At 37.9% G+C, this 27304-nt stretch overlaps 1 protein-coding gene across 1 annotated transcript in view; it reads left to right on the top strand.

Moving 5' to 3' along the window:
• The first annotated feature begins 7892 nt into the window (after positions 1–7892).
• The window catches only part of LOC105507913 (piezo-type mechanosensitive ion channel component 2-like), a 190923-nt gene continuing 171511 nt past the window's right edge, over positions 7893–27304 (top strand). The window contains exon 1 of the mRNA XM_011936620.1: positions 7893–7970. The gene's annotated coding sequence lies outside the window, so the exon portion shown is untranslated. The remainder of the gene's footprint in view (positions 7971–27304) is intronic.

Raw genomic sequence — 27304 nt, forward strand, 5'->3', positions numbered from 1 at the left:
TTTTTAATACATTTTGAGTTGATTTTTGTATATGGTGTAAGACAAGGGCCCAATTTTATTCTTTTGTACATGGTAATCCAATTTTCCCAATACTGTTTATTGAAGAGACTATCCTTTCCCCATTGGGTATTCTTAGAGCCCTTGTCAAAAATTAGATGACCATACATTTGTAGGTTAATTTTTCAGGTCTCTCCTCTATTCTGTTTTTCTGTATGTCTGTTTTTATGTAAGTATCATACTGTTTTAATTACTATAGCTTTGTAGTATAATTTGAAATCAGAAAGTGTGATGCTTCCAGCTATGTTCTTCTTCCTCGAGATTGCTGTACCTATTTCAGGGTCTTCTGTGGTTCCATACATATGTTAAGATTATTTTTTCTATTTCTGTGAAAAATGTCATTGGAATTTTGATAGATATTTTATTGAATCTATAGATCCCTTTTGGCAGTATGCGCATCCTAAATACATTAATTATTCCAGTCCATGAACATGGGATATATTTTTCATTTATTTGTATTTGTTTTAATTTCTTTCAACAATGTTTTACACTAATCAATGTACAGATCTTTCACCTCCTTGGTAAATTTACACCTAAGTATTTGTTCTTTTTGATGCTATTGTAAGTCATTTTATTTATTTTTTTCTGAAAAACTTACTGTCAGTGTGTAGAAACACAACTGATTTTTATATGTTGATTTCATTAACTGCTGTTTCACTGAGTTCATTCGTTCTAATAGTTTTTTGGTAGATTTTTAGGTGTTTCAAAACATATTATATTATCTAAAAACAGAAACAATTTAATATCTGCCGTGTCGATTTAGATGTCTTTTATTTCTTTCTCTTCCATAACTGTTCTGGTTAGTACTTCCCATACTATGTCAAATAGAAGTAGCAAGAGTGTGCTCCTGTTCCTGATGTTAGAGGAAAAATTTTCAGCTTTTCACCTTTGAGTATGATGTTAACTGTGGTATTATAATATATATGGTTTTCATTGTGTTAAGGTACATTTCTTCTATATCTAATATGTTGAAAGTTTTCATTATGACAAGGTGTTGAATTTTGCTAAATGCTTTTCTTTGCATCTATTGAGATTTTTATCACTCATTCTGTTAATGTGGTATGTAACATGTATAGATTTGTGTATGTTGAATCATCCTTACAATCCGGAGATAAATTCCACTTGATTATGGTATATAATCCTTTTAGTGTGCCATTGAATTCAGCTTGCTGAATATTGTTGAGGACTGTTACCTCTCTATTCATCAGGGATATTGGCCTGTAATTTTCTTTTCTAGTAGAATTCTTTTCTGTCATTAATATCAAGGCAATGCTGGCCTCATAGAATGAGTTTAGATGTGTTTCCTTCACTTTAATTTTTTGGAGGAGTTTGAAAAGGATTGCTGTTAGTCTGTTTTTAAATATTTGGTAGAGTTCAACAGTGAAGCTATGTATTCCTAAGTTTTCTTTTGTATGAGTTTTTGACTTAAAGTGTATTTTGTCTGATATGAGAATACCCAACCCTGTTGTCTTTTCATTGCAGAAATATCTTTTGCTATCCTATTTTCAGCCTATGTGTGTCCATAAAGTGTGTTCCTTGTGCGCAGTGTATAGCCAGATTATTTTTTATCCATTCGGCTACCCTATATATTTTAATGGGAACAGTTAAGCCATTTACATTTAAAGTAAATATTGATAGGTAAGGACCTATTATTGACATTTTGTTAATTATTTACTGACTGTTCTGTAATTTCTTTGCTCCCTTCTTTCTCTCTTCCTGTCTTATTTTGTGATTTGATGATTTTTGTAGTGGTGTGCTTTGATTCCTTTATATCTTTTGCGTATCTACTACAGGTTTGTCTTTTGTAATTATCATGAGTCTTATATAAAACAAACCGTAAAAGACCCCAATAGGTAAAACATTCTTTTTCAGGAAGAACAAAGCTGGAAGCATCACACCTCCTGATTTCAAATTGTATTATGAAGCTATAGGAATTAAAACACCATGCTACTGGCAGAAAAAACAGACAAATAGAACAATGGAATAGAATAGAGGCCTGAGAAATTAACCCATACATGTATGGTCAGCTAATTTTTGACAAGGGCTCCAAGAATACACAATGGGGAAAGGGAAGTCTCTTCAATAAATGGTATTGGGAATATTGGATCACACATAACAATCTGTTTTAAGTTAATAACAACTTAATTTCAATCCCATGCAAAAATTACTTGTTCACTCCCATGCACTTTTTCTTATTAGAGTCACAATTTACATATTTTCCATTTATATCTATTAGCAAATTATTTTAACTATAGTTATTTTTAATACTTTCATATTTTAACTGTTATATTAGAATTCAATATGATTTACATATCACCATTACAGTATTTTAAATTTGAAAATTAACTTATCTCTACCAGTGAGTTTTATACCTTCATATGTTTTCAGGTTGCTGATTAGTGTCTTTCAATTTCATTTTGAAGAACTTCCTTTTGCGTTTCTTACAAGGCAGTTCTAGTGGTTGTAAGTTCCCCCAGCTTCTACCTTTCTGAGAAAGTATTTGTTCTTCATTTCTGGAGAACAGCTTTGACAGATATAGTATTCTTGGTTAGCACATTTTTTCCTTTGGCACTTTGAATATATTATCCCACTCTCTCCTGGTCTGTAAGAGTTCTGATGTGAAATCTACTGAAAGCCTTTTGAAGGTGCCCTTGTATGTAACAAGTTGCTTTTCTCTTGCTGCTTTCAAAATTCTTTCCTTTAGACTTTTGACAATTTGGTCATAATGCTTTTCTATGAAGATCTCTTTTTGCTCAACCTCTTTGGAATCCTATGGGCTTCCTGGATCTGTATGTTTGTTTCACTCTACAGGGTTGGAAAGCTTTCTGTCATATCATTAAGTAAGCTTTCTTCCCCTTTATTTTTCTCTACTTCTTGAACACCAGTGTTTATATGGGTTCACTTGATAGTGTTCCATACATCCCATAGGCTTTTAAAAACTGTTTTTCATTATTTTGTGTGTGGTTGTTCCTCTACTGGATAATTTCAAATAATCTGTCTTTGAGTTCATTGATGTTACTCTGCTTGATCAAGTCTGCTGTTGAAACTCTACATTAAATTTTTCAGTTAAGTCATTGTATTCTTTAGCTCCATAAGTTTTGTTTGGTTCTTTGTTTTGGTTTCTTATGGTTGAATGTCTCATTTTGTTAATATATTTTTAAAAATTTAATTTAGTAGTTTATCTGTATTCCCTCGTAGCTCACTGAGCTTTAAGATGGCTATTTTGAATTCTTTGTCAGCTAATTTGTAAATCTTAATTTATTTGGGGTCAGCCACTAGAGCTGTATTTTGTTCTTTTGGTGATGTCATGTTTTCTTGAATCTTCATGTTCTTGAATTTTTGAATTTTCTGTGATTCTTCATTTTCTTGAATTTTTAAAAAGATGTCTTACAATTTGAAGAAGTAGTCACCTTCTCCAGTATTTACTGACTGACTTTGGGCCAGAAGGATCTTCACCAGTGAACCTGATTAGAGATTCTGGGAGTCTCTCAGAACTTTTGTATGGATGCACCTGCTCCATTCTTCTTATTCCTTATTAAGAAAGAAATCTTAGGATTGTGTGCCTTCTCTCTATCCAACAAAACCAGGCCTGGTACTGACAGCATTCAATTTATATTCCCTAAGGCAATGCCCTGAAGTACTTAATGTTGTACACCTTCTCCCTCACCAGTAGAGTCAAGCCAGATGCTAATATTTGTACATGTTGAGATCCATGTGATATCTGAAGGAGCTTGTGCAGGCCATGCACAGGGATGTACAGGGTGCTTTCCACAGGAGAGGGTGGTACAGGGTGCTGGGGAAGTTCATCAGTTGGTTGTGGGGGTCCTCAGGCAAGTCATCCTATGGGGTTCAGTGGTGGTGGGTCTCTGTGTGGAGTCTGTGAGCTGATTAGTAGAAACAACAGTTGTTGTGCACTCTCTTCTCCCTGCTCCTAGGCTTATTCCCTCAGTGCTCTGGGTGAAGTGAAACAGAATGGACCTCCCAGCTAGGTAGCATTTCACAGAACCGCAAAACTTAGGCACACACATCACTCACTTTCCTTAGTAGTGGAGATTGCAGGTCAATCAGGCCTCTGTTGACACCAAGTTGTGCCACCTTCGGGGAGGGGTGACATGGGTAAAGTGAAGCTACTTATCCTGTTTGATATTTTTACTCTTGGATTTTTTGTTCCACAGTAGGGCTGGAAACGCAGCCAGACTCTGAGGCTCCCACAAAAATATTCCTGTCCATGGGCGGTTGCCAGTATTGGTGTTTCTGTGGAAATGAGAGCCAAAACCTCCTATTCTGCCATCTTGCTGACACCATTTCTGTCCTTTTTCCTCTCCATTTGTAGAGCTGACTTTGACATTTATCAAGTTAATATAAATAAACTGGTATGTTTCTGAGCAATATATGGTATTCCAATTGACTTCTTTTCCTCTCTCTAAGGAATCTAAGTTTCTGTTTGTTTAAACTTATGGTTTTGGCCAGGCACGGTGGCTCATGCCTGTAATCCCAGCACTTTGGAAGGCTGAGGCAGGCGGATCACTTGAGGTCAGGAGTTCGAGACCAGACTGGCCAACATGGCAAAACCCCATCTCTACTAAAAATAGAAAAATTAATCAGGTTTGGTGGTGCACGCCTCTAATCCTAGCTACTCGAAAGGCTGAGGCACAAGAATCGCTTGAACCTGGGAGGTGGAAGTTGCAGTGAGCCAACATCACACCACCTCACTCCAGTCTGGGTGACAGAGTGAGACTCTGTCTCCAAAAAATAAATAAATAAACTGACATATGGTTTTATAGCACATTTTAATATTTGCTATGATACACCAGCGTCACCCACTTTTGATCTTATTCTTCAAAATTTCAAAATTGACATGGCAATTCAGTCTTATTTTTCCAAGTGTATTTTTAAAATGTTTGTTGAAATCTTCAAAGCATTCTTTTCTTATATATTTTGAAATATACTTGTCGAAGGTGTAAAAGTATCTACTGGCATTTTATTTTAAACCATACTGAATTTTTAGACTAAATTTGGAGGAAATTGACATTTTTATCACATTGAGTCATCTCATTCATGAATGTAACAGATCTCTTCACTTATTTATACCTATTATTTGTTTTACTCTTTTTTTTACAATTTTGTCAATAAAGGTCTTTCTTAAGCATTCTTTTTTAGGTCAGTTCTTAAATACTTTTATCACATTGTGACTGTGTGAGTCAATACTCCTTAATAAACTCCTTTGAGATATACATCTATCTTATTAGTCCTGTCCCTCTAGAGAGCCCTAATACACCTAGTAATGGGTATTTTCAAACAAATAAGCAAAAAACTGCTGTAAAATTTTGCATAATAGAACTCTTGAAAGCTTTCTCTTTGAAATCAAGAACAAGACAAATATGTCTACTGATGCAATTTGGATGTTTGACATCTCATCAGATCTCATGTTGAAATTTACTCCCCAGTGCTAGAGGTGGGGCCTGATGGGAGGTATTTGGATTGTAGGCTTGGAGTAAGGAAGTTCAAAGTCTCAAACCCTCAAAAGTAGGGACTGCCCCTGGCCAACCACTGGTATGGGTCCGAAAGTCCAAAAGCTGCAGAACTTGGAGACTGATGTTTGAGGGCCGGAAGCATCCAGCATGGGATAAAGATGGAGGCCAGAAGACTTAGCCAGTCTAGTCCTTCCAGGTTCCTCTGCCTGCTTTTATCCTAGCCGCGTTGGCAGCTGGTTAAATGGTACCCACCCAGATTGAGGGTGGGTCTGCCTCTCCCAGTCCACTGACTCAAATGTTAATCTCCTTTGGCAACACTCTCACAGACACACCCAGGAACAATACTTTGCATCCTTCAATCCAATCAAGTTGACACTCGGTATTAACCATCACACTAGGTCATATTCTTAGTCAGCCATGAGTATTATCATGCCTGGATGTTGACTTTTCTTCAGAGCCTTTTTCTTCACTTAGGTAGAAGATCAAATGCTACTTCTATTTTAATCTGCGACTACGGTGAATTACATTAATTCATTTCTTAAGTTAAAACAATCTCGCATTTTTGGGATTAAATCCAACTTAGATACAATATATTATCTTTTTCATATATTAATGGATCTATTTTGCTAATATTTTATAGATTTCATATCTATTATGTGTTACATAAGATGCCATTATTTTATATGTCACTATAAAAGAACCAAAAAACTGTCAATGAAACTATGACATAACACTTTAAAAAAAAAATATCAGTCAAGGTCCAACAAGTGTAGCAGTGTCCACAGGTGTTTTATTAATATATAATATATACATATATACACGTACATATGATTTCTGTTTCCCTGTGATTTATTACAAGGAATTGGCTTACACAATTGATACATAAGCTGGCTAAGGAAGTGCACAGTCAGTGGTGCAGGCTGTCAGGAAGAGAACATCATGAGCACAAGGTAAAGTTACTCTCCACAAGTTGACAGTTTCTTCTGTCTCGCTCACACACACACACACACACCTCCGACTAGTTTTCAGGCCTTCCAGTGGATTGAATCACGCCTTCCCAGGTTATGGAGCTTAGTATCCCTTAGTTAACCTCTTCGATTATGGACTTTCATGACATCTGTAAACTCACAGCAGTGCCTAGATTTGTATTTGATTAAATAACTGTGACTTACAGCCTAGCCAAATTGACACATTGATAAAACTTTTACAATGTTTTTGCTACTAAAATTGCATCTTATTTCTTTCTGATTATTGTTAATGAAGAGGTATATTCATTTTTGTAAGATGATTTTGTATCTGAATCATTTCCTAAATTTTTATATTCTAATAGTTGGTCATGGGTTTAGTTTGGCATTCTCTGTTGATGGTGATATATTATCTGAAAATAATTCCATTTGATCGTATTATCTGGAAATAATTCTAGTTAACACTCTTCATTGTATTTCTTATCTTACGGCATTGACCAGTATATCTAGTGATATGTTAATTAATGGCATTCATATCAGGTGGCCTTGATCAGTCTCTGATACTGGTGGGACCATGTCTAAAATTCCACCATAAACAGGATGTTTGTTTTGTTTTAAATCCTTTAAGAATGTTTCCTTCTATTCCTATTTTTTATGTTTTAAAAAATTATAACTCAGTTTTGAACTTTATGAAACATTTCTTTTGTACCTATTGAGAAAACCATGATAGCAACCCACTAGTGTGTGAATTAGACTTATTGATTTGTTAATGTTAACTACACTTTTGGGGTTTTTCTGCAATAAACCTTAGCCTATGTATTATATTTTTTCTATGCAATTTCAGTTGGTTGACACATTTTACAAAAATAATTCATATCTATGTTATGAATAACATGGGCTTATAATTTTCTTTTCTAGCCTTATTTGATTTTGAAATTAAAGTTACTGTAACTTCATAAAATGCTTTAGATAACTTTTCTTCCTTTTCTACTTCCTAGAATTACTTTTCTAAGACAGGAGTTATCTGTCCTTTCAAAGTTGGCAGCACTTCCTTATAAAGTTTTTTGGGCCAGGACCTTTTTGTAGTTCCTCTGTAATGTGTCATATGATAAATAGGAAATTATCTTTCTTTTGCAGTGAAATTTTAATAAATATAAACCCATATATATGATATTACAAAGGGAGTAAGATACCATTTACTGTACACTAATAATTAAGATGGTAATTATTACACTCTATATATGTTTGAGTCGGTCTACCTAATAGGTTATACAGAAACACGCACAGGAGAGCACCAGCGTGTTTCCTCTTAAGCTCTCTCACACTCTCTGTGCTTTTTATCCCTTAGGACATACGGGACGGTTATTAAAGTCTCTGTGCTTCCTCAGTCTTTCCTTCCTGTTGCTTCATGTTATCTTCCACATCACATTGGCGAGCCTGGAAGCTCAACATCGTGTTGCACCTGGCTACAACTGTGAGTATTACGGTGTTTTCTTTTATGTGTTATATACGTGCGTAATAAAGCGTGTGTCATCACACACGTAGAAATCTATGCAATAATTGTAACATTCGTGGAAATAGTGGGTCTTGGCAATGCAGTGTAAATATGTATAAAGAAATATTTCATTGTAGGATGCATCACAACTTACCAGATTTTTAAATTTTGAGTTTAAATATATATATATATAACTTACTCATGTCTGCAAAAAAATTTAGGTTGCTGAGTAATATAGGAAGGTGGCTGGAGGGTGGAAGTGAAATTTATGATCTCTTCTGACTCACAGTCTTAAGTGTTTCTATTTCGAATTGATGATTTTCCGTAATTCTACAAATGTCAAAATAAAAATATGATATGAAATGCTAAAACAACATTCTTTTCTCTGCATTTATAACTCTAGTTACTCTATGTTCTTCACAGAGTGTAGACAGACAGGCAAGCTTACACACAAACATGCACACATACACACACACACACACACACACACATTCTTGCTTTGGCTCCTTCTTCCCAGGCAAAAATTCACAATACCTGGACACTTTGGATGGGACCTCTACTAATACCATGAAGAGGTCTGTATTCCCCAGTGGTGAAGGGAGGTAGCCATCTCAAGTGTAGTCACAGCTGGCCTCTTGACCTGCCTCTTTCCAGTCCTTCCTTGCCCAACCAAAAAACTAGGTCTGCCTCTCCTAACCTCGCTCCTAAATATATGGGCTTTGTAATACCATGATATTTCCAGGTCTCTGTCAAACACATGTTTTATTCATGCACAAATACCCTTTGCAATCATCCTATACTGCAATATAGTTTGAACATGTCAGCATCTAACATAACATCTTCCTTTTCATTTTTTTTTTTTGCTATCCCCAGATGAAAGTTCTACTCTGCTATGAGTCAATTTAATAGAAGTCATAAGAGTAAACTTTATTTCCATAAAGTTAAATTCAAATTTGAAGTTTATTTCTACAAAAGGTTATAGTTCCAATTTCAAGTTCTAGTATTTTTGATGAAGTAACCAATAGAGAAGGGATATGTGAAAGACTGAGTGAAAAAAGAAAAGCTTGAGTTTTTACTTCCAGCCATAGAAACCTTGAAGGTAGGTTTATAGAAATCATAAATTTCTTCTGAAAAACTAGTGATGCCTGTAATTGTGTTGGCTCATCAGGTGTTGTAGATTTTTTTGGTTTAGTTTTATGTGTAGCATTTAAAATTAATACATTCTTGAAAAAGGATAAAAGAGAATAACAAACAAACTTCAGAGCTTTGCAAACTAGTTTAGTCCAAGATTGACACAGACCAGGTTTTCAGCCCAGAGCACTTTTTAATGATCAAGTTATATAAACTGAAAATAGTGTTAGGATTGGTAATGGAAACACTGACTTTTAATTTAGAGTTGACTTCACTAATGTTATCGTTTCTCAAGCATTTGGAGTTATGATTATACTGTCAGAGATGTAAATACAAACTCAGTTATTCTGATATCCCACATTTGAAGTTTATCCTTTTTTGGCATCTGCATAGATAACATAGCAAAAATTCAGCTAAAAAGACAAAAGCTGTATTGGTCATCCATGTTGTACATTTTGAATGTTTTCTGTATGTTCAAGACATTGGTAAATTAAAATTAAAACCCAGAGAAGTCAGGTTACCCAATCATATTCAAGTAGTATTCAAATTCAAGACCACCAAGCGCTCATTTATAAGTGTTTGATTTTGTTTTCCTAACAACTTCTTTACCCCATTGAAAACGCATACGCTCACCCTCATGATCGCAAACGGTCCCAGCATCTCTTCGGAGTCTGACATAAGTTTTGGTGGGACAACAGTAGCATTTATAAATATTGAGTCATTGAAAGTTCTCGCTCCTCCAGAGTCCTGTGAATATTAACTGGCAGTAATAAAGATGTTTTCAAACCACCCTATTTAGATTTTGACTAGTTGGCGGGTCTGTTAAAGGTGCCATTGTGCAGAACTGAAACTTAATGCCTTTTTTTTCCCCGCATTTCCAAAACAGTGTTCTTATAGGTAAGTGAGGAGTCCATGGGGGCAGGGGAGACCTCTGTAAATTTTGCTCAAACATATGTTGTGCCGCTTAGTAAAATATTTTCATTCCACCAAAACTATGCTACTTAAATAAATGTAAACCCGGTTTCAATTATGTCATTACAGATTACATAGACGTAGTTTGTTTGACTCCGTGTTAGATGTGTGGCGATGTTAGTGAAATTTGAAGGCGGGTCTGGATTCTTGTGCTGTGCTTAAAGCGTGCTATTGATTGAAAGAAACTTTTGAGTCAGAAACTATATAGGGAAAATTTGTGATGATAATATCTCCTGTTTATAGAGCATCTATGAACCATAAGACCCAGGGATTATTCTATTCCTTTTTCAATTAATGACTCATTCCTTTCTTGTTCCAGGAGGGCTTTGCTATTCTTTAAGTAAAGCACTTTCTCTCTCCATGCATTGTCCTATTCATTCTCTAAACAAGTCCTCAGGGTGGACAGGGCTGTGCAGCTGGACCCCTGTGCTCTGTGTGCAGGACCCCCAGCCTGAGGAGGAGCTGAGCAGGAGATTCCTTCGTCAGGCTCCATCCAGCGGGAAGCAGCGAAATCCTCTGATTTACATCAAGAGGCTGGTCTCCTGGCCAAGCCTTGCCTATGAAGGGCTATGCCTTTGTGTAGTCTCGTTTCTCCAAGAGGGTGCCCTTTTTCTGTATAAACGCGGTGCCTAACCTGCAGATAGTGCTGAGGTAGGAACTGCAATGAGGAAACAGGCTCTGGGGGGCAAATGAGTTGCATGAAGCCATTGCATGTCTCAGCTGGAGTCTGAGCACGGATCTGTCTGGCTTTCCACTCTTCCTCCATCTTTATGGAACTCTTTATTCATCGTGTGTGTAAGATTGTTTCCTCCACTGTGGTTCCTAGGACTTTGGATAAGTCTATTTTCAAAGGGCTAAAGTTAGTGTTTCTGGTACTTAGTCCATGATTTTCCTTTGCATGGATATTTGTCCTTATAATTAACTGAATATTTTCTTTGCTTCCTTCAATGGCAACATTCCTGGTTGGATTCAGCTTCCCCCAAAGGTTAGCCCCTCAGTTGCATTGCCCTTTCCCCCTGTGGGAGGAGGGGCAGCTAGAGTTTCATATTTTCTCATTCTACAAGCCCATGAAACTTGGTCCAGAAGCCCACCAACCAAGAAATTAGGATGGGCCTCAATAGTGTTTTTTCCTGACGTACTTCTATCCTTGAAACACACAAGGCTGCCAGTGCCAAGAATCAAGGTATCAAGCATCAGCCTACGACAAGGAGACTGAGGGACAGACCCAGCCTGGCAGTTTATCCTCCCATCCCGACGACTGTGGGGAGGGTTACAGAGTGAGCTGCTGCTGCGTGCACTCTGCTTGCCAGTACAAGTGCTGACTCATCCTTTGGCATACAAAGCTGTAAATTTCACCCCCCACTTCATTAGTTGTGCTAATTGGAGATGGACCTAGGTGTGCAGAATCACCTGGTGGATCCATCCTCATACTAGTGAAATTCTTGATGTTAATTTTTCATATTTGAGACAGTACTGTGGAGAAAGAGCTAATAAGTATGAAATGGGAGACAAAATACATAAAAGCAAACTCACACCGTGCATGTTTCCGAGTCCTGTTTTGAAACCACTCTTTGCTGCCTGCTTTCTTCTGATAGATCATCAGTGAGGCGGCTTGGGTTCCTCACCTGGCCCCATCCCCTTTTCGTTCCCTTTCCCAACTCATTCAGGCACCACACACAGCCCTCTTCTCTCCTCGGGCCAGCTTCCTGAAAGCAGATGTTGCCGCTCGATACAACAATTTAAAAAACTGGTCCAAGCTATAACTTTACTTCTGGCCACCTGTGGATGGAAAGACTAGGATGCTATTGTCTCATTCCTCTGAAAAGCATGTGGATCATATACGTACCTTCTGATCACGTATAGGAGACCTTTGCCTTAAGTACTATTTCCTTCCACCCTTGGTAACTGAGGCATTGACTCACGGAGACACACGCCGACCTAGATGGAGCCTGCTGCTCCGCACAGTGGGCAGAGTGACATTTATGATCCGTAGACTCTGGATGGAAGCATTGCTGAAAGAGAACTTTTGTAGCCCAATATCTGATGGAGTCAATGCTCTTGGAATAATGAACACACATTGTTTTTACTGCCAAAAGCAGACACAGGCATGAAGGCGAGCTGAGTGGTGGTACCGCATGACACCCATCCTTATGAACAACCCTTAGGCCAATGCCGTGTCAATATTTTGATTCACCTTTAGTAACAGTTAGATAGGGAAGCTCACTTTATGCAGCAGTTTTCTAATAGAATACCTCATTTTATCATGATAAATATTTGTCATGATTATTTTTATGCTATTTAATATATGAGAAAATTTAGGCTCTTGGGTGACTGTGAGCTAGTTGTGGATCTCTGTGCCTCAGTTTCCTCAACTGTCAAATGAAGATAACAGCCATCATCTCATAGGTTGTTGTGAGGTTCGAGTTAATATAGGCCATGCCCTTGGGACTGTGCTTGACCGATTGTAAGTGGTCAAATAGTACAAGCTGTTGTTCTTGTTGCTGTTGTTAGAGAAGTCCTAATTCTTGCCCAAGATCACACACTGCTACAAGGTAATAGAGACAACTCCAAACCAAATCCTGTCTCCAAATTATGCAAAGTCACATGGATGAAATTTGGAAATTACAAAACCTGCATGGTACCAAATCATTCTCTATGATAGTCTTTTTCAGTTTCTTGCTAATGCCGTTATACTAGAGTTTGTACCTACTCTACTCCATGTGGTTAGAATCCCAAATAAAAGGGCTAAATGGCACTGGGTAGAAGGTAGCATCAGTGATGTGTGTCTTTAGTGACCCTGAGTTTTCCTTCCAGAATTTTTCACCTTCTCAGCAACCTCCCAACTGCAGTCTCTCACTCCACCTGCCCCACAGCTGCAGCCTTGGGCCTGGCCTGGCCTTCTGAATATTTTATGGCTTTCTTCTCATTCCCGCATCTACCTGAAAGCTTGTCATCTACTCCCATGACCTCCAGCTCAGAGGAATAGATAATAAATATATTTTTCACTATTTATTACCTTTTATACATTGTAGAACTTTAGAAGAAAGAGGAACATGATGGAAGAGTTAGGAGGAAAATTAACTAACATTTTCGTGTAAAATAAATGAACACTCTACTGTTATTATATCTTTTTTTTTTTTTTTTTTTTTGAGATGGAGTCTTGCTCTGTCACCCAGGCTGAGTGTATTTTTAGTAGAAACTGGGTTTCACCATATTGGCCAGGCTGATCTCAAACTCTTGACCTCAAGTGATCTGCCCACCTCGGCCTCCCAAAGTGCTGGGATCACAGGTGTGAGCCACCACACCCAGCTGCTGTTATTATCTAATTCTTAGGATATCTCTTAAAAGTGTTGGCTTTCACTATCGTATTATTGGTAGAGAAGTGAGTCCCAGAGGCAAAAAGTGCCTCGCCTTAGGCTGCTCATTAGTGAGTAACAGAGCCAGAATTAAATTCAGGTCTCCTGGACTACACAGTCTGTATTCTTTCCAGTACACCCTGCACTCTCATACATGTGCTGGGGAAAATGTTATGCAGAATTGGACTTTGGTTAATTAGATTTTGAGGAATAGATATGATTAGGATACATAAATTTTGGAGGCTGTGCTGGGTGAGAGGACAGTTAATCTAATATACTAACTCTGGTTAAAGTATGAATGGCCGGAAGTGACTGTATATGCTTGACTTGGTAAATGGTATTGGCCTTTAGGAATATATTCACCCCTAGGAGTGAGTCATGGGGACAGTTGGGACTGCATGGCTGAGGAGCTGGGTGTGCATTCATCATCGGGGATGTGTTTTCCCAGCCTCCTTGAGCCCACCGTACCTACCACCCCCTCCAAGTGGGTCCTGTCATAGCCTTGTGTCAACTTGTTAATAACCAAGTCTCCTGCTCTAAGATGGTTTTAATCTGTAAGCCTGAGGAAACTGGAGATATTTTTCCTACAGATATAAATAAAACAGTAAATCAACCAGAATGTACTGGATGACTCTTTGTGTTCAGAAATTTACTTCCCTGAAGTGTGTGTGGCCCTGAGATTCTAGATCCTGAGACTGTTCCCAGAATTACACATAGGTAGTCTAATCCGCTCCCTACACAGCAGCCTTTCAAAATTTTGAAGATGGCTTTGATGCCACATCACTGTTTTTCCATATGCCTCTTGAGTCCCTCATCCTCTGCTATTTGCCAAGCTTGTTGGTCAATGTTGCATGGCTGACTGGTGAGATAGAGTCAGTGATTGGTCATGGGGAGTTGCCAGGGCCTGATTAATACCAAACATCAAGGGGCAGTGGCTTTCCTTGTTCTAGTTACTGTCCTTCCCATCAGTGGAAATTGCCGTATTGTGGGTTAATGTAGAACTTTTCTGACCTGAAACATCAGATCTATTTCTTGTGAAATCCTATTTATATTTCTGTAAAAGCAGATATGCTCCCACCTTTGATTTGGGATTTTGATTCTGCCCGTACACAGAGCCTCCTTCCCTACCTTCTATCACCTTTATCTCATCCCCTAACAGGGCAAACTTTCTATAGTTCCTGGCATGGATCAAGCACTCTAACAAGCCTTCCTTTCCTTCCTCTTTCTCCTGACTCACTGCATCTCACACCCAGCTCTGTGTGTGTGTGTGTGTGTGTGTGTGTGTGTGTGTTTGTAACGTCTTTTTGGTTCTAAGTTTTGCTGTAAATCAGTAATGATAACGTCTTCCATGTATAATTTCCCACTATGTTCCAAGCATATTGATAATGTCTTGATTCTGCATTATAGTCCTGCTAGGTCCTTGATATTTTACTCATTTGCAGATAAAGAGACGTAGCAAAAATGGAAGAGTTAAGTTGTCAAAAAAAGGAAGAAATGTAGTGATAGCATCCAGGGTCTCCCATGGAGGGTGCCGGGAGCCTATGCAGCTGTGTGCATGCAGGGTGATGAGCTCCTCTAGACGGGCAGAAGAGCTGTAGGGAAGCTGTATTTCTGTATTGTCCCTACCCCATGGTTGTCATCTCCTCCCTCCGATTGCCAATTCCAATAAGCTTTCTATTGCCTGGCCATCCCTTTGCCCATGTTATTGCCCTGGGAGAATGTCCTTATACACACTGCCAGTCCTCTGCCAGGTCCATTCTTCAATACTGGCCACTTCCTCCAGATAACCCGAGTTAATACCCCCAGGTAGATGGGGTCAGATGTCTTTGGACTCCCGAATACCCAGAGTATCAGTCATTAAACTTTTCATGTTGAGTGAAAATCACTGATTTTATATTTTCTCCCATTAGAATATGATCACATTAAGGGTAGAACCTCTCATGTTTCATTTATTGTTGTAACCTGAGCACCGACTACAGTGGCTGATGTATAGCATACTCCCCAACAGTTGAAGAATGAATAAATGAATTAATAGCAGCCAAAAAATAAAAAGAGAAATAAAAGTGTGGCAAAGACAAAATTTGATGACTCTCTTGCTTTGTTTTGTGACCGATTCTCAGTGGTGTCCTCACCTGTTGGACCTGTGAGGAGACAATTGAGGAGAGCAGCTAAGTGCACCCATGCCCACTCTTGGCCAGGAGCTTTGTCCCCTCACTCCTCTCCTACAGGTGCACACCCCAAATCCTGCTGAGATAGTTGTTCCCATTTCTCATCTTCTTAATTCATGAAGAAATATTAGAATGACATGTTTTATTTCTCTTTAGAAATTATTTATCAAATAAAGTTACTTGGTGTTTATTTCCTTGGCAAAAAAAATGGATTTCCATTTGGATTTGGGAAAATTAAGACAGAAAACCATAAATGAGAAAGCTAGAGTTAGAAGTGGCAAGGAAGGAAAGAGAAGAAAAGGAGGTGTGGGACTGTGCTTTAACAAGGAGGCCTCAATAAGAAACGAGGGGAGAAGAGCCCCCAAATGAGTAACAGTGGAGTCATGAACCTCACGCCCCATCTGCTCCCCACCACGCTGACCAGTCCTTGCTGTAAGACAAATCACAGAGCAGGAAGTTTAAAATGATTTGGTATTGATTTGGTTTGCTTAAATAACAGTTTCTCTAACCTCAGCTCTATGATGCAGCATTTCTAGTGTAAATTATTTACAATAAAAGCACTAAGCAAGTCTGTGTGGTATGGAAGTAAACTGAACCTCAAAATTATAGACGAACAATGTAAAGCTATAACTGTAGGTTTCAAAATTTATGGAATATGGAAGGACATTTCAAGGGCATTTGGAAGCAGCAGAATTGGGCTAAGCATAGTAATGACATTCTAGAAAATATTAATTGTATGACATAAGCACAGTTATTTTTCAGACTTACAAAATTGATATTTATTTTAGGGTTTAGGTAGGTGGATTTATAAATAAAAACCATTTATTTCTTATAATCAGGAGTTTGGATTTAGACAATTCTTCTTGATTTTGAGTATTGAGAATATGTTTTAGGCATCTAGAAGCTTGGCAAAGCAGTTGCTAATATAATTTATGCCTTACATTCACTTGAGAGACATTTAAACATTTCATGGTGATTCATGTTGCAGAATATGGGCCTATAAAAACATTAATATAGTATCAAACATTAATATAAAAGTATTATAATACATTATAAACAACCGTTTTGCCCTGATTTACCATTTATTTTTTGAAAAAAGTATTTTCTTTGCAAATGTGTATCATATTATTGATAATTATTGTTTTAAATATTTTTTCTTTACCTTGCACTTTTATTTAGTATATAATCTCTTATTTTTTTAATGGACATAACTCTGGAAGAACCCCAAACTATTGTTAGGAAGTAATACCGTAGAGTAAGATTTGATTGCTGAAGTCCAGCACTTCCCATCAACATACCACCATCATTCTTCACACAACTAGAAAACATTCCTAAAATTCATATGGAACTAAAAAGGTGTCCACATAGCCACAAAGCAAGACTTACCAAAAAGAACAATCTGGAGGCATCACATTACCTGACTTCAAACTATACTATAAGACCATAGTCACCAAAACAGCATGGTACTGGTATAAAAATAGACACATAGACTAATGGAATAGAGTAGAGAACCCAGAAATAAAGCCAAATACTTAACAGCTAACTGATCTTTGATAAAGCAAACAAGAACACAAAGTGAGGAAAGGACACCCTATTTGACAAATGGTGCTGGGATAATTGGCAAGCCACAGGTAGAAGAATGAAACTGGATTCTCATCTCTTACCTTATACAAAAACCAATTCAAAATGAATCAGAGACTTAGAATCTAAGACCTGAAGCCATACAAATTCTAGAAGATAACATTGGAAAACCCCTTCTAGCATTGGCAAAGACTTCATGACCAAGAACCCGAAAGCAAATGCAACAAAAACGAAGCTAAATAGATGGGACTTAATGAAACTAAAAAGCTTCTGTACAGCAAAATATAATAATAATCAGCAGAGTAAACAGACAACCCGCAGAGTGGGAGAAAATCTACACAATCTACACATCTGACAAAAGATTAACGTCCAGAATCTACAAGGAACTCAAACAAATCAGTAAGGAAACAAAGAATCTCATTTAAAAAATGGGCTAAGGACATGAATAGACAATTCTCAAAAGAAGGTACACAAGTGGCCAAGAAACACGTAAAAAAATGCTCAACATGGCTAATTACCAGTGAAATGCAAATCAAAACCTCAACGCGACACCACTTCATTCCTACAACAATGGCCATAATAAAAAAAAAAAAGATGCTGACATGGATGTGGTAAAAAGGAAACACTTTCATACTGTTGACGGGAATGTAAACTAGTACAACCACTGCGGAAAACTGTGGAGATTCCTTAAAGAACTAAAAGTAGAACTACCATTGGATCCAGCAATCCCACTCCTTGGTGCCTACCTAGAGGAAAAGAAGTCTTTATATGAAAAAAATACTTGCACACACCTGTTTATAGGAGCACAATTTGTAATTGCAAAAACAGGGAACCAGCCCAAATGCCCATCAATCAATGAGTGGATAAAGGAAATGTGATATATAGGCCGGGCGCAGTGGCTCACGCCTGTAATCCCAGCACTTTGGGAGGCCAAGGCAGGCGGATCACGAGGTCAGGAGATTGAGACCAACCTGGCTAACATGGTGAAATCCCGTCTCTACTAAGAATACAAAAAATTAGCTGGGCATCGTGGCATGCGCCTGTAATCCCAGCTACTCAGGAGGCTGAGGCAGGTGAATTGCTTGAACCTGGGAGGTGGAGGTTGCAGTGAGCCAAGATTGCACCACCACAATTTGAGCTTGGATGACAGAGTGAAACTCAATCTCAAAAAAAAAAACCGAGAGAAAATGTGGTATATATACATATACCATGGAATACTACTCAGCCATAAAAAAGAACAAACTAATGGCATTTGCAGCAACCTGGATAGAATTGGAGACTGTTTTTCTAAATGAAGTAACTCAGGAATGGGAAACCAAACATTGTGTGTTCTCACTCATAAGTGGGAGCTAAGCTATGAGCACACAAAGGTATTAGAATGATACAGTGGACTTTGGGGACTTGGGAGAAAGAGCAGGAGGTGGGTGAGGGATAAAAGACAACATATTGGGTACAGTGTACACTGCTCGGGTGATGGCTGAACCAAAGTCTCAAAAGTCACCACTAAAGAACTTATTCATGTAAGCAAACAACATCTGCTTCCCCAAAAAACTATAAAAATAAAAAATAATTAAAATTAAAAAAAAAAAGCTACTCCAGTGATTCAATCTGCACTCAATATTGAGGGCTCCTAATGGAAACTATAACAAGAAATGTGGGTTTATCTTATGGGCAATAGAAATAATTTAACAACTTTTATAAAGGAGAGATAAATGGAAAGATTTGTGTTATGAAACAATGCACCCTGGCCATCTGTGTGGAAGAGGGATTGACAGTGGAGAAGACTGGCAGCAGAAACTGTTGTGCAGGCTGTGGCACTAATCCATCCAGAACGAATGGCAGCTTTAGCTAGGGCGGCCATGATGTAGCAGAGAACTGAAGATGGTGGAGAGATATTAAGAAAGAGTCAAGAGTTTGGAGAATGAATGGCTTAGGAGGGGGCTATTAGGAAGGAGGAAAGACCTAAAATGAGGCCTAGATTTCTGACTTGAGGAGCTGGTGAAGGATTAGACCTTCCTGCAATGGAGCTGATGAATTCCGGCTTGATGGAGAAGAGTTTGGATTGAACTCCAGGTGTCAATGAGGGACCTGGTTGGATACTTTCATTTTTGCATATATTTTTTCACATTTTATGTAACATTATTATTGACATTCTGTATTTGTTATTGCATCCATTTCTTTATCCATTCAGAGCAAACATTTATGGGAATCTGTACTAGACATTGTTTTAGCTTTAAAATTCTTTGGTAAAAATGTCAAGTGTCCTTCCCCTCATGAACCTTATATTTCCCTACGTCTGTGTTTGATGATTGTCATCAAATCTGGGTGAAAAATAGAACACTTAACTGCTCCGTGTCATGTTTCTACATTTCTAGATAGTCTTTATAAATGCTTCATTTCTGCCATAGTCTTTCCTCATGTGGATATATTAAAATGTTTCAAATCTTTCCTTGGGTGGTTTTGATTTTTGTCATTCAATATTATGAGCATTTTCACATACAAATATATTATTTATTTCCTTAGGATAAGTTTGTAACAGTGGATTTATAAGGTCAAAGAATTTGGACGTTATTTTCACTCTTTCTAGACTGTACCATATTGTTCATCAACATGCTTGTAGTTCTTAGAATACCGCTAGCCAAGATAGATAGATAGATGTTTTTTAAGAGCACTATAGTATTTCAAGCCTTTGAACCCTTTGAGCCTGAGAAATCCTTACTGATAGCCTCACTCCAGTGTACAAATGAGCAAGAAACACATTAAAAATGCCCTACATCATTAGTCATTATGGACGTACAAATCCAAACTGCAATGAGATCCAGTGTTACACTCAATAAGATGGCTCTAATAAAAAACAAATGACAAAAAAATAAAGCGTGACAATAACATGTGTTGACACGTATGTGGAGAAACTGGAGCTCTCTGCTGGTGGAAATGAAAATCGTACACCCACAGTGGAAAGCGGTTTAGTGGTTCCTCAAAAAAGTAAACATAGAACTGCCACATGATCCAACAATTTCACTGCTCGGTATACACACAGAATAATTGCAAACAGGTATTCACACAGATACCTGCTCACAAATGTTCAGAGCAGCACTATTCATGTTAGCCAAAAGGTAGAAATAATCCAAATATCCATCAAAGGATGAATGAAATTTTATATATATATATATGAATATTATTCAGCCATAAAACTAAAGTATTGGCAAATGCTGTAACATAGAAGAACCTTGAAACATTATGCTAAGTGAGGGAGCCAGACACAAAGTTCACAGACTGTATGACTCCATTTAGATGAAGTATCCAGAATAGGCAAATCCATAAGGACAGCGCAGATTGGTATCGCCAAGGGCTCTGGGTAGGGTAGTATGTGGCATGATTACTTAATGGGTAGGAATGTTTCTCTGGAGTGATGATGGTGTTTTGGAACTAGTAGGGTGGTAGTTGCATACCCTGGTGAACAAGTACTGCCATCAATTTGGGTGAATAGCACTGAATTGCTTACCTTCAAATGGTTAATTGTTTGATATGTGAATTTCACCTTAACAAAGGAGAAAAAAAGTATACCGTTTTCACTGAAGTCTCATTAGCATTTCAGTAAAGCTTTTGCTAATTTAGTAGATTTTAAATTACCCAATGCTTCTTTCAAAATAGTGAAGATAGGCCAGGCGCAGTGGCTCACACCTGTAATCCCAGCACTTTGGGAGGCCGAGGAGGGTGAATCATGAGATCAGGAGATCAAGACCATCCTGGCTAACACGGTGAAACCCCATCTCTACTAAAAACACAAAACATTAGCCGGGCATGGTGGTGGGCGCCTGTTGTCCCGGCTACTTGGGAGGCTGAGGCAGGAGAATGGCGTGAACCAACAGGTGGAGCTTGCAGTGAGCCGAGATTGCGCCACTGCATTCCAGCCTGGGCGACAGAGTGAGGCTCTGTCTCAAGAAAAAAAATAAAATAGTGAAGATAAATATTTTTCCATGTGTTTACTGTTTGTGTTTATTTCTGTAGAATATTCGCTGATATTACTCACTGCAAATATATTTTACAAGGTTGATTGTTAAGAGCTGATTTTTGTTAATTTTTATTACATTGAATTTTAAAAAATATTATAATCCATTGTCCCTATTTTTTTTATTGCTTCAGTGCTATACACTCAGAGTTGATATGTATTGTACTCTAGTTTTTGCTCATGTTTATAATTTAAAATGTTTAATCACTTTAATTAATGTGGAGGTAATTAATCACTTTAATTAATAACTTTAATTAATGTGGAATTTATTTGGTATAGAGACTTTGAAAAGTGGATTTTTTCCCCAAATGGCTGTTTTCCCATCATCATTGATTGAATGATTCTTCCTTTCATACCCGTAGATGAGCTTCACTCATTCACAAGGCAGCCTTCTTCGAGGTCTGGCAGGAAGATGGTTTCTTAGGTACCTTATACAGCCTGTCTCACTGATACATCTTTTTCTTCTTCTTTCTCCACTTTCTACTCACCCCTCCCCCACATTCCTTTTTATTGTGAAACTTCAGGTTCTACTTGGAAAAGATTCTGAATAAGTCTGAAAAGACAAAATTCAAGTGGAAAGTATAGGTCTTGGAGGACTTCAAAATGCAGATCACAGCCTAAATTAGCGTCTACTAAAATGTTCAGTCATCTTCATTTCAGAGTAAGGCATGAACTCTGTGTATGTCTCAATACCAACCCATAACATTGACAAATAGCTTTTGTTAAGGTAATATTATTCCATGTGTTTTAAGACTCAGTTTAACCTTAATTTATAGGTGCTCTTTATCTCACTCTATCATGACTTAAGTCAGTAGGAAAAGTACTGCCATCTATTTGGGACAAACAAGATAAATGCAGAAAGTGAATTCAGGTTTTTTCCTTATTGTAATCTCATGTAACCAGCTAATGTGGAGAACCATTTTTTAAACTTTTTCCAGATGTTATGCATCTATTCAATGTCTTGACCTTAAATTTGATATGTATTTAGTGAAACTTTTCTGTTGCACCTAGGCAGAGATACAGAAACGTTGTTTTTAGTCCAGAGAGTCAATGCCACTGTCTTAAGAGCTGTCTAATATCTCACAGCAAACTGATTCTTTCTAAGAATATTTCTTTTTCTTTTTCTTTTGAGATGATGTCTCACTATGTCCCCCGGCTGGAGTGCAGTTGTGCCATCTCGGCTCATTGCAACCTCTGCCTCCCAGGTTCAAGAGATTCTCTTGCCTCAGCCTCCCAAGTAGCTGAGACTACAGAAGCATGCCACCATGTCCAGCTAATTTTTGTATTTTTAGTAGAGACAGGGTTTCACCATGCTGGCTAGGCTGGTCTCGAACTCCTGAGCTCGTGATCCACCCACCTCTGGCTCCCAAAGTGCTGGGATTACAGGCGTGAGCTACCACACCAGGCCAGATTATTTCTGTTTAATTTTGACAGGAGGAATGATTCTGGGTATATGTATAGCCCCAGACCAATTTTAGTCTTTTCAAGTTTATGAGATGATAGAGGTGTATGCATTTCACGACAGAATATAGCTTTCAGGGCTGTTGCGACCAATAGCTCAGTGGGAAAAGTCATCCCTCACAATGCTAGCATGGGCTCAGAGTATGTGATCACTGGGAAGGGCCTTGGCAACCATGATCCTTCCATTTAAAGAGGTTAAATGATGGATTTATCTTGGGGATGAAATTACAAATTGAAAAACTGAGATGATACTGCGTCTCAGGATGTCTACTGAAAGTTTGCTTTTGGAGAACGTAATCTGTACTTGGTAAGAGGAAAAGTCAGAGAAAGAGCGGGCAGTGTAGCACAGCTGAACAAGTTAAAAATGCCTGGTCTAGAACAACATGAAGGAAAGTCACCTGAAGTGATGGGACTGTTGATGGAGAAACATCACACCTGTAGAAACTGGAGGAAACTGGGCCGGGCGCGGCGGCTTAAGCCTGGAATCCCAGCCCTTTGGGAGGCTGAGACGGGCGGATCACGAGGTCAGGAGATCGAGACCATCCTGGCTAACACGGTGAAACCCCGTCTCTACTTAAAAATACAAAAAACTAGCCGGGCGACGAGGCGGGCGCCTGTAGTCCCAGCTACTCGGGAGGCTGAGGCAGGAGAATGGCGTAAACCCGGGAGGCGGAGCTTGCAGTGAGCCGAGATCCGGCCACTGCACTCCAGCCTGGGCAACAGAGCCAGACTCCGTCTCAAAAAAAAAAAAAAAAGAAACTGGAGGAAACTTGGCCATGAACCCCACACTGAGGAGCAAAGAGACAGCCCTGTGTGCAGCTTCTGGGGACCCCAGGCTTTAGGGTTGTCCCCTCACCGGAGTGCTAAGGGACAATTGAGAAAGTGTGGAAGGAAAATGCCAGTTGTGAGTATGTGGCTGTGGGGAGCCGACAGGGAGGGCAGTGAGTGCCCAGGACAAGCTGCAGGCAAGTGGAGGGGAGATGCAGAATGGATGGGAGAAGGGCTGTGACTGCGTATTTAACCTGTTGCCAGTGTAGTCTGGGATCGCCATCATTTTGCATTATTTTTAAGACTCTTTCATTGAACAGAGCATCTGGAAATAATTCTAATTCAATGGCAGTTTTGAGGATCAGTAGAATCTCATAATAGAAAGAATTTGTTGTCATGCTAATATAGTTGATTACAGTCTTTGGTCCCAGGTGCTTGGAAAAAAATTGTGAACGTTGTGAGAATCAGGGGTGCATTTCTGGATGGCTTTATACAGAGCCCACGGAGTGCGGCAGCTCATCTGAATTTATACACACCCTCCAGGGAAAGCCAACACTTTTCCATGCTGATGTATACGCTTGTGAGATGTTTTCGTTACTGGATCTCTAGGGAAAGTCCTTGTGTCTGTTTCTTTGTTATTTGGTTAAATTTGTTTCCTCTTAGATATAAGAGCTATCTAGCTATAATGACTTTAACACTTAAGGTTGGATAAGTGTGGCCTTATATCACTTTTGAAAAAAAAAATCCTTTTTTACTCAACTCAGATTCTCTTTGTGGAGTTGGATTTCCAGCACTATAAATAAAGGGTGCAAAACTGCCTTTATTTATTGCTAACTTAAGAGCATACCTGGCAGTGGCATTACAAATGAGAATCTCCTGGGCACTAGCTCATAGAATATGTATATATTCTATATAAGCTGACTCTCTTTGAAATTTGTTTTTTCTTTTTTTAAAATTTTTTATGTTTTTAATTTTATTTTTCCATAAGTTATTGGGGTACAAGTGATATTTGGCTACATGAGTAAGTTCTTCAGCGGTGATTTGTGAGATTTTGGTGCACCCATCACCCAAGCAGTATACACTGAACCATATTTGTAGTCTTTTGTCCCTGGCCCCCTCCCACTCGTCCCCAAAGTCCATTGTATCATTCTGATGCCTTTGTTCCTCATAGCTTAGCTCCCACATATCAGTAAGAAAATATGATGTTTGGTTTTCCATTCCTGAGTTACTTCACTTAGAGTAACAGTCTCCAGTCTCATCCAGTTCACTGCAATTGCTGTTAATTCATTCCTTTTTAGGGCTGAGTAGTATTCCATCATATGGATATACCACAGTTTAATATTTATTTTATTTTTTGAGGCAGAGTCTTGCTCTGTGGCCCAGGCTGGAGTACGGTGGTGTCATCTCTGCTCACTGCAAGCTCCGCCTCCCGGGTTAACGCCATTCACCTGGCTCAGCCTTCTGAGTAGCTGGGACTACAGGTGCCCACCCCACGCCTGGCTAATGTTTTTTGTATTTTTTAGTAGAGATGGGGTTTTGTTGCGTTAGCCAGGATGGTCTCGATCCCCTGACCTCATGATCCACCTGCCTTGGCCTCCCAAAGTGCTGGGATTACAGGCGTGAGCCACCGCGCCTGGCCTTACCACAGTTTCTTAATGAACTCTTCTACCAAAGGGAACATTTCAGATGACACAGTCCAGTCTTTTCATTTTAGAAATAAGGAAACAGAGACACAGTAGTTATGTGATTTTTCCCAAGGTCACTGAGAGAGGTGATTGCAAAGATTGCAGCAGGACATTTAGCCAATGCTCATTTTAAAAGATTTTTGAGAAAATCTAGAATGTAACTTTTAAATTAAGGTTGGGGGACGTTTTTTAGTCTGAGGAATCAGCTCAGGAAAAAAACCTCAAACACACAGTTGATTTATACAAACCAATGAAGTAAAAATAGGTGCCCGCCCATTGAGGAAAAAAAAAATGTCTTTGTGGCTACAGTAGTGTAGTTGCTGCAACTCTGTTGGTTCTTAAAGTCGCCTAAGGTGTTACGACAGACTGTGTCTATAAATGACTTTTGAGGGAATTGGACATCTCACCCTTCATGTTAATACTTTTTGGAGTTTAAATGAGAATAATTGAGTATTAAAACAATATCTTTTAGACTAGAGAATTTCTACTTCTGTGGCAGAGTCTGGCTGTAAGTGCTTCTTGAAAAAGATAAACATTGAATGTATAAGAATTTTTGCTTCCTGCTTAAAGCTAGCCCCTTTAAGCTATATTTAAAATATTAAAAACTAGTTCTAGAACATTTGGTTGAATAAAACCAATGTTAATAATTATAGTACATACTATGTTGGTTTGGTATTTTTAGGAGTTTATAACTTCAATAAAAAGATATAAAGCACTCCCATTTCTGTAAGATCAAGCTCACAGCCTTATGATGTCAATATCCCAAAGCTGATAAAAGCATGATTTACTTCAATTTGATAATTTTTGGACTTTTACAAATATACAAAGATGAGTATCGGTATATAAAATAAATTTAAGTTTCCCTGACACTAAGAATATAGCTGTTTTAATAGTTATTCAAAAAAGAGTCAGTGTTTAGAAAAATAAGAGCTGTCTCTATTTCTTTCTTACAGATATTCTTAGTATCTAGGGTGCAATAAAGATTTACTAACATAAAAATACTTTGTGATGAGATTGAAGTTTATGTCATTTATTTAACTTTATTATAGGCGTGTTAAATAAATATTTTACTTAAAAGAAATGTAGATGTTTGTTATATTAGAGCCATAAGTTTTGTCTAGGTCTGAAAATCTCTTTACCCTTGGACAAGTCACTATTCCTCAATGGGACTTTGTAATTTCATGAAATAAAGGGTAGGTAATGGAGCATATTAATCAGATGGATGTTTCATAGCAGGAATTGGCATACACACGCAGTACTGAGAAACTGATCAAGCGAGATGCAGAGTCTACACAATCAATTTTAAAAATTGTCTTGTTGAATGTGTTATAAGACATCTCATGTCAACCTTATTCACCATGGATTGTCTACATATGATTTTTTTGATGTATTATTAATGAACTTGGACATGTGACATTTCTCTCAATTCAAATAATTAAATAATCCAAAATTTAAATTATTTAAGAGCCTTTCTTTAGATAATTGTAAGCGTAAAATAAAGAAAGAATGTGAAGTTTTTAATGAAATCTCTATAAAATCACTTGCCCTTTTCCATGAACTCAGCTGCAGGGAAATATACCTTTTACTGTGAAGAGTTTGAGAACAAAACAAGACAAATACAAAGACAAATAGAAAACCATTTAAAACAGCTCTTTGAGTTACTAGTGTAAAAATTTGAATCACTATGCTAGTGGCATGCATTTCACTAATAAGCATACGTTTCACCTGTAAGATTGAGATATTAATACATATTTTTGCTGACGACACATAGGTAGACATTGTAACGGTCACTGGCTTTTATTTTACTCTTGGAATTATTTATTATTAGCTTTGAGTCATGGTAGTAAACATTCTCAATAATGATGTAATTTTTAAATTTATTATGCTTTTATAACGGTGCCAGTAAACTTTATACTCAATTATAAGCATTTCTCAGAGTTGGTATTTCAATTTATATCAGAGTGCCCAAGTTTCTACCCTAGACTATGTCTATATTTTTATAATTTTAACAGTTATTTTAAATGATGGGTTGCCCGAAATACATGAATGCACTTCTAAGAAAAGTAGCTTTTTGTTTCTATTAAGGCAAAACTGACAGGCATTATTGTTGTTTAAATTTATTTTTAATTGAAAAATAAGTATTGTGTATATTTATGGGATACAATGTGATGTTTTGATC

The sequence above is a fragment of the Colobus angolensis genome, unplaced genomic scaffold, assembly GCF_000951035.1.
Source record: "Colobus angolensis palliatus isolate OR3802 unplaced genomic scaffold, Cang.pa_1.0 Scaffold155, whole genome shotgun sequence".
NCBI classification, from domain to species: Eukaryota; Metazoa; Chordata; class Mammalia; order Primates; family Cercopithecidae; genus Colobus; species Colobus angolensis.